Source organism: Suncus etruscus, chromosome 3, assembly GCF_024139225.1.
Source record: "Suncus etruscus isolate mSunEtr1 chromosome 3, mSunEtr1.pri.cur, whole genome shotgun sequence".
Classification (NCBI taxonomy): domain Eukaryota; kingdom Metazoa; phylum Chordata; class Mammalia; order Eulipotyphla; family Soricidae; genus Suncus; species Suncus etruscus.
The window spans coordinates 56672277-56681836 of record NC_064850.1 but is presented as its reverse complement, the minus strand read 5'-3'; positions in this window follow the sequence as shown (position 1 = coordinate 56681836).

Below are 9560 nucleotides of genomic sequence, written 5' to 3'. Positions count from 1 at the left end.
AGCTACAACTGCTTGTATGAAAGCTTATAATTGTGCCTTATTCCTAGGCAGACGAACACACATATGAACTCTTCTCATAATTGATTCTTCATCCATACGATTTTCCCAATTCTTTCATTTTTGCGGATTACACTTCTCAATGAACATTAAAAGAGAAATTGTAGGCAAGAACGAAAGATACCCTTTTGAAAGTTAAAGAGCTAGATCTGTCCCTCACATGCCTGGCTACAAAGCATATGCTTTCAGTATCCAGAACAATTTGTGCTAAATAGAACCCATTCTGAATATCAACCCCAAAAGGAAGTTCCTTATCAGGATGTGGCAGAAATCATTCTGAGAGAAACCATTACTGACAGAAATCATGCACAACCCTGTGGGCTAGAGGGAACTGAAAGAGAGATCCCAGATTGGAAAATGAGGACAGCATTAGTAGAGTCAGGGAACCAGATAAGAAATTCCCAAATACTATGTATAAATCCTCATGGATTCTAGACTGAACCTTTGATATACAAATGTATGGGTTACATGCAAACCTGCGTAGAAAAGTAGGCCCTATAATTATACTGAGATTGTAAAAAAAAAAAAGGGGTGGGTAGTTGATAGTGCAAAATTCCAGTTAGTAGCCTCCTGAAACAAAATCATCAGTAGTTTATAAAGAGGCTTGCTGCAAATTTCAGAGCATGCATGATATTTATAGGTACAACCTAAAAAAAATAGCCACAAATCTGGAAAATGCAATTTACTCCAATATAATTTAATGAAATTGACATATATGTTGATATTCCAGATGTTAAAATTATTAGGAAAGTTAAGACTTGAAGGAGATTTTGTAATAAATGCACCATAAGATAAATAAAGAGTCATAAAATAAATTAAGGGGAAAATATGAACATAAAATGCTGCTTGTTTTCTCTACTTGTATAAGTTTGCACATTTGTTTTGTATTTGTACAGTTGTTTATTAATTCACTAATATTTTGTTATATTTATGGTGATTTCTTTTCATTTCAGAATTTTATTTGCATTATATCATTAGCTTTTTCCCTCTTTATGGAGACTATTGTTCTGACCTAAAATAAGGTTGTTCTTTTGTTCACCTTCTCTCTTGATAGTTCTCCTGGTTGTTACTGTACATATTACTGACCTCTATTCTTATAGTTATTATTTCCTTACTTGCTATTGCCTTGGGCTTGCTCTTTTGATCTTTCACTAACTTTTAAATTGGATGCTTTGGTCTTTGGATTTCATGTTGTTTTTTTGCCTAAATATATGCAAACTTGTTTGTTTATTTTTTGGTCCTATTTTATTAGCTATTCCAGATACTTTGAAAGTATAATGTATTTATTATTTTTATTTGTCTTATATATTTTAATTAATCTTATTCTAAACAAATGACATATATTTGACTGCATTATAAGCATATAACATTTTATATCAACTAATTTGTGTATAATTTAAAGATATACTCACTTATTTAATTTATATTTCTATTGCTTTTTATTTGTTTATAACATTATTAGGGTTTATACTTTTGCTTATAATTATTTTAGAATTTATTGTAGGTTTGTTATTTTTATCTGTCAATGTGTTTCTGACTGTTATATACATTTTTCCTCTGCTTTTTTATTTTTCTGTTGAGCTCAATTTCAGCTATCTTAGATTGTTCTTTTGAGAAAAAAAGTTAGTTTTATTTAGTCTCTTTTCTTGATATGTAAGGGAGGAAGTTGATACAAGGCAGTGAGAGTTTGGTACTATATCCCTCCTCTTTATAAGCTTCACCTTGCATGAAAATTGTTCTATCCTAGAAGTCTCTACTTCCCAAATTATAATCTTTTAGTTTAAATTGTGATAAAAGATGTCTTGTTTTCATAGGTAATTTTCTCAGTCTATTTCTAGACTATCAAGTATGTGGTCCCAACCAGATCTAAGTTGACTTTTGCTATTCTGACTACAGGAGTTGTCTTGTGGGCAGTTTCAACCCCACCCCAACTTCACCTCAGAGCACTGTGAAGTGATAAAGTAAAAAACAAGTTTTACTAAGTCAAACAATGTCCTTTACAAAGAACCAAACTTTCCATAAATTCAATCCTGCCATGGATACTATTTTCTTTGCTTTAATATTTGCCATGGATCTCAATTCTTCTCTTTCCTTAGAAGTCTCTTATTTTTAAAGTAGTTTAACAGATTTGCAAAATTATCTGATTTTTATAACCAAAAAAGGCAGGTACCCATATATTTAACCTTTCAAGAATCACCAGCAACTCATAAAAACAATTATTGCACAGAATATATTTATATATTTTGAAGACTAAGTTTCTATGATACCAAATGCTGCTTGATAAAGCATAAAGTAGATTTATTAAGCATTGCTACTAAAAGAATAAAATAATTCAATGTTTACAAAAATATGTAATCATATAAATAAACATTTAAGGTCTGCCTCTATATAGTTGTTTATTTAATGAATTTCTCCCTATTTTATGTTTGGTTCCAAGAAAGCTTTATAATTTAGGTAAAAAATCATGACTTCCTGTGTAGAGCAAACTCAGAAACTGCTCCATAAACTTTTCAACTCAGTGGCTCAGTGACAATAGTGACAGCTTTTTGCAATTAGTTTAGGCTCTTTGTTTCTTGAGGCAACTGTAAAACTTACAGCCATGTATTCACTCTCCAATGAAATTGGTACACATCATAAAAATTGTAGTTGAGTTAATTGGTGCACTGGCTGACAGATTTAGCAAAGAGGCCAAGCCCTAAGCCATCCAGTTATTGCTTAAACTGCTCTGTTGTAACTATCTTGGCTGGGATCATTGAGAAGGCTGTGCTCCCTGAAGGCTTCTATAAGGCACAAATTGAGAACTTTGGTATCTAGGGATGTCAATATGACACTTTTCATAAGCATCAAACACTCAAAATTTATTAAAAAAAAAGATATGCTGTACATGAAAATATTTCACAAAGATCAAGAAATTATACTATATTGCTCAGAAATATATAGTAAGGAAAACTTTCTGGTAAGTTTCTAGTAAATAAAAAGTTAAGAATAATATGCAAGAACTTCAATAATTTTCTTCATTAAACCTCTCAATTCAGTGCATCTGTTCAATAACTATAAACTTTTTTTATTAAATATTTTTTATTTTGACCAATGTGGATTACAAATCTTTCACAGTAATATTTTAGGTACATAGTGACACTGAATCAGGGGCATTCCCACCACCAGTGATGTCCTCTCTCCACCCCTGTTCCCAACATCATCCCATATCCTTCTCTTTTGACCCCTGGGCAGCTAGTATAAGTTGTTCCCTCTGTGTCTAGCTTGTTGTAGATTGGACTTGGACTCTGTTGTCGTTGGCTTTGGATTTGGTGTTTAAGTCAGATAATTTTTTATTTTTACGCAATGTTCATACAACTGTTTGGTCTTGATACCTTCCATTATTTCCCCCTCAATTTTTGAGGCTGAAGAAGATGGTTCTGTTTGGAGGGGAAAAAAGAAAGAGAAAAAAAAGATGGGGGCAAAAATCAAACAAGCAAGGAATGGGAGGAGTCCTTCTAGAGGCTATAAATATCAATTTAAGAGAAGAAAGGGAAAAAGGAAGAAAAACATAACAAAAATACAAAAATAATCAAACAAAAGAACCCAAAAAGTAACACAGCAATAAAGACAACAACCACTGTTCCAAAATAAAAATAACACAAAGCAGAATAAAAAGCAACAACAGCAACAAAAATATTAATTTGTGCTTCTTTTTTTTCGCATAGGCAGAGTAAATATTGGGGAGATTAAAAAGGGAATTTCCTTGACCTCAGAGATGCAGGGTGTCTCCACCCTTGAAGCATATTTTCATGGGAAAAACTATAGGCTCCATACATGCTCTTTTTCTCTTCCCTAGGTCCTTTTGTGTTGTCTGGAAACTTTCTGCTCAGTCATGGGTGATAAAATCAGGCATCTGTAACTATAGATCTCGGTATTTGCACAGGTCCTAGGATGGAGCCTAAGACGAAGTCTTTCTTTACGTTTCTAGAAGTTCTGTTTCATCACTTTAGTTTTAATCAGTCTTCTGTAGTTGGTGGTCTTGGTTTTGACACCGATCCTAGGATGAAGTCTAGGATAGAGTCTTTCATTATGTTTCCAGAAGTTCTGCTCAGTTGCGTTGTCTCAGTCAGACCTCTGGGATTAGAGATCTTGATTGTTGTACAAATCCTAGGCCAAAGCCTAGACTAGGGTCTTTTTTATTGGTCCCAGGATAAGTTCTGCCCAGTCGTGGTTGTCACAGTCAGTCTTATGTAGTTCGCGACCTTGGCTTTTGCACAGATCAAAGGATGACTTGTCTTCTGATTTCATCTTATTGTTAGGTAGTGAGGTAAGACAACCTGCTCTTAGACCAAGTTGTTGACATTTCCTCATTGTCAGGATGTCATATCAAAACTGGTGCATGTTGGTGTCAGAGCAGTATTAAGAATGTCCCAGAAGAAGTTTGGTTCCTGGAACTGTTGCAGAGAACCACGTCAGATCTATGTCTGAGATCTAGGGTTCGAAATTGTATGGTCGTTGTCTAATAACATGGAGTCTATGTTGGGACCACCTGACATATGTTGAAGATGGAAGGTGCCCCTGTATTGTAAAATGTATGAGTTCTTATCCTTAGTAGATAAGAACTTGATTCTATACGTAAAATTTTCCCGTTTTTAGTATGCCTGTGCAAAAAGAAATGATGCCATATTATATTGCTGGTGCATTTGGGGGTGAGAGTGTCAGGTTCCATATCTCTGTGCCCTGGTTTTAACCTGAGCTTTTATGCCAGGAAAGACTTTTTCTTGTAGGTTTTTGTACGAAACAGAACCAAAACAGGTGAAGTTATATACACACACATACATACATACATACATACATACATACATACATACATACATACATACACCCACACATATATATGAAGAAAAAGTAATTAAGGGAACATAATAGATCATTCAGACCACTGAAACAGTCAACTACGAACCACAGACTTATATTACAGGACCTGCTCATAGAACATGTTTGGGCAAATTAACATTTTCTGTCTCTTTCTTCCCCCTTACTTCTTTCCTTCACCCCTTTCTTCTTCTTCCTCTTCTTCCTCATCATTATTTATTTAATCTATGTCAAATAAAGCCCACACTGATAGTTTTTCTTTAGGAAAGGAACTTCAATACATAAGGTGCAGCAGACAGGATAGCCTCATACATAGGTAGGCCTCATTACCACATTGTTTAGAATTTGAGATGATAAACCTATGGTTTTCCTAAACTGTTACAGCCACTATATAATCCTGAAATCTTCATTTAGCAAGGCCCAACCCCATCACTGATAAAATGCCTAGAAAATGGGAAAACCTCTTAATAACTATAAACTTTTATTTTCTTTTCAAATGTTGTTTTGAGTTTCTTGGAAAACAAAACTTCCTAGTGTGGCTATTCATTGGTTACTTTAATATTTTTTATTTAGTAAACATTGTTTTACATGATTGTATTTGTCTAGAGAGGTATAATTTTTCACTTTTTCAAAATGTTGCCTCACCACATCCACTACTAAAATACCTTTAGCACTTTATCACAGGCTGATGGGACTATTTATTCATTTTTTATTTTTTATTTTTTTTGGTTTTTGGGCCACATCCGGTGGTGCTCAGGGGTTACTTCTGGCTGTCTGTTCAGAAATAGCTCCTGGCAGGCACGAGGGACCATATGGGACACCGGGATTCGAACCAACCACCTTTGGTCCTGGATCGGCTGCTTGCAAGGCAAACGCCACTGTGCTATCTCTCCAGGCCCGCTGATGGGATTATTTACATAGAACTTTTCAGAGAGTAATAAGTGGTTTTAGGAGATTATTCATAAATCTGAATTATCTTTTTCTTAGGAGACCATGGATAAACACAATAATCTATGACAGTCCCTCATTTCCAATTATGCATTGCAAATGAAATAGACTATTCATTTCTAACCTCAAATTAAATTGATTATGTTAAGTAAATCTATGTTCTTGTTTTTTCCAAGTAATTTAAAGATACATTTTAACTCCCAATATATTGGTAAATAGAAATATATATATGTACATATATATTTAATTATAATTTATTTATATATATAAATGGAGCCAAAGAGAGTACAGGAGTTGAAGTGTTGTGCATGCCAACCCTGTTCAATTCCTTTCATTGCATACATTCTCTGAAGTACTGTCAGGAGTGATCCTTGAGCATAGAATCAGGAATAACCTTTGAGTTCTGTGGAGAGTGCCCAATCCTCCCTCCAAAATACTTAGACTATCATTCAATTACTGTTCTTAGATGTTGTCACAGACTAACTTTAAGTAAATTCTGATGCTATGTTAAAATAGTTGTGGAAAAGCTATTTTCTTTATGATGTATTGATTAATAATTCCAAATATATGGTTTTGTGGGAAAACAAATGTGTGACATTCTTGGAGAAATTTTGATCTATCACACTTGGTATTTGGAGGTATATTTAGAATTAAAATAATTAAATTTAAACTTGAAGCATTTTCTTCCTTCAGTTACTTTGGAAGCACTTTTTAAATTGCACTTGCCTAGATGTACTTGCAGTGCTCAGTTAGGATCAAGGTCTTTTTCCATTTGGATTTATCAGCTATATTTCTCCTCAAACTGGGTGATACTGGAATGTCTTAGTTATATGTAGAATCTGACTAAATGAATGCTAATATGCAAATGTATTTAAGTTCAGTATGAAGTTATGATCTATCTCACTGTCTCACAAAATGGTTGACCCATACCACTTCTGGGTTGAGATCCAGGGGAGCAGTAAGAAAATTTTCTCAGTAAAAATGGTAGTAAAGAAGGATCTCTCTGTATGATGAAAGTAAATTTTTAGAGGAGTTCTGTGTGATTATTTTTTTTTTTTGTAAAGTAAGTAGTAGACCAAATAGATTTGGGTGCCTCTAATCTAAATAAATATTTTCACTTATTTTAATATATTTTATAAAACTTTTTATTTAAAATGACTCCCCCAAATTACTAGTGATTTGGATCTTCACATTCTATATTAACTCCCTAGAAATACTAAATTGGCAGCAATGTTAATCTTTTGGGCTCCTTGCAGTTGTCCTTATGACCTAGTTTTATTTCTAGCTTTTATGAACATTTTACTTTGAACAAGAGTCAATTGCATTAACCTGGATTATAAATATTGAAATATTGGCTTACTTATAAACGTTTTTTCTTTTCTCTTCTTTTTCTTTCTTTCTTTCTTTCTTTCTTTCTTTCTTTCTTTCTTTCTTTCTTCTTTCTTTCTTTCTTTTCTTTCTTTCTCTTCTCTCTCTTTTCTCTCTCTCTTTCTTCTTTCTTTCTTCTCTTCTTTCTCTTCTTTCTTTCTTTCTTTCTTCTTTCTTTCTTTCTTCTTCTTTCTTCTTTCTTTCTTCTTTCTTTTCTTTCTTTCTTTCTTTCTTTCTTCTTCTTCTTTCTTTTCTTTCTTTCTTCTTCTTTCTTCCTCTTCCTCTTCTCTTCCTTTTCTTCCTCCTTCCTTCCTTCCTTCCTTCCTTCCTTCTTCCTTCCTTCCTTCCTTCCTTCCTCTTCTTTCTTTCTTTCTTTCTTTCTTTTCTTTCTTTCTTTCTTTCTTCTTTCTTCTTTCTTCTTTCTTCTTCTTTTTCTTCTTTTCTTTCTTTCTTCTTCTTTCTTTCTTTCTTTCTTTCTTCTTTCTTTTTCTTTCTTTCTTTCTTTTCTTCTTTCTTCTTTCTTTCTTTCTTTCTTTTCCTTTCTTTCTTTCTTCTTTCTTTCTTTCTTTCTTTTCTTTTCTTTCTTTCTTTCTTTCTTTCTTTCTTTCTTTCTTTTCTTTCTTTCTTTCTTTCTTTCTTTCATTTTTTCTTCTTTCTTTCTTTCTTTCTTTCTTTCTTTCTTTCTTTCTTTCTTTCTTTCTTTCTTTCTTTCTCATGCCTAGGAACAAACCTGAAGTCCTGAGTATAACTGAAAAATCTTTGTTCCTCCCTTGCAATCCTAATTCCACACTCGGCTCTAACAGCTTTATATAATGCACTATCAGGGGGGTGACCCTCCTTTAGTCACCTCTTTCTACAAAAAAGAGCCTTCAATACAGCACAGATGTCCCAATTATACCAGTTCTCTGTCCATTTTCAATAGAGTCAATTAGGAATTAAACATTTGATCCCACTGAAATTTTCACCTGCAATACTTGGATTTTATGAAAAGTGGCATCTTGTCTGATTCTGTTGAAGCTCTGAAATGAGTTGTAATATAGAAATGGGGATGGGAAAGCAAGTATATATATATATATACACATATATGTATATCCATATGTATGTATGTCACATGCTCGCATCTGTATATAGCACAGTAAAATAGAACTGCAAAGAAGACTGAAGGAGAGATGCTGAAATAAAATCCCATATGATCACAAAAAGAAAAAAAGAAAAACAGAAACAGATTCAGTTTCTGATGTTTTTTATGATAAATCTAGTTCCTCACAGCCTTGCTGTCTTACACATTTTGAATTAGTTATATTGAAGAACTCTGGATACTTATTATATATGTACTCTTCTTGATTAGTCCTATATTCACAATAAGATAGTCCCCCACATGCATGTTGAGGAACACATGATGCTTTTCATATTCTGTTTTAGTTCTCTTTACTTTTGAATATTTCTTTACAAAAATCTCTGCCTGAAATATTCTTCCTCTTCTGGCTACCATCTACATAGATTATAGACAAATCCCTGGCTTATCATATTTCTAAATTCTTCTTTGGGAATGTATATCACAGTTAAGCTTCCATAAAAGCACAAGATTACATAAAATACCACAATTATTATTTATCTTTTTCTTATTATTCCAAAATAAAGTAAGAATTTGGAGAATATTATACAGTTTTAATAATCACGTAGTGTTTAGTTCTTAGTGGATGAATGATAATATTTGTTAAAGAAATAAGGAAACGAGAAAATATTTAAATGAACAAAAGAAGCATTAGAAAGTCAAAGTAATGATAAAGTGATATAAAGTTTTGATTTGTTTGTAAATGTCACTCCAATATGGTCAAGTTGAAGTTCTATTGGGGTCTCTCAGTATTTTTTATAACTTGCTTCATTGTATACCAGAAGTCATAGCACATTTTTGTGCTAAATGACCTTATCTTTCACCATTTATCTATGAATATAGAAGCTCAACAGAAGACTTACCCAAACTTTTAAAATGTAACATTTATAAATTAAATTATAATTTATAAATTTTTAAATTAATTATAAATTGTGTTGTATATTGAAAATAAATAGAAAGATCTAGGCAGGTATGGAAAGAAAGGCTAGCAATTCTGCAATAAATGATATGCACCTTGATAATTGGTAATTCATAATCAATAATTTTATTTATTTAAGGTATACATGAATCACTTTGAAAGTCACTTATAACTTATATAATATAGAATTTTTATGCTTACTAAAAAGGATAGAGTATAGAATTTAGAAATAACATAGTATCATCAACACTGATCATCAGAACAAACAAATAATCTATAAATCTTTTGAACAGGCTATAT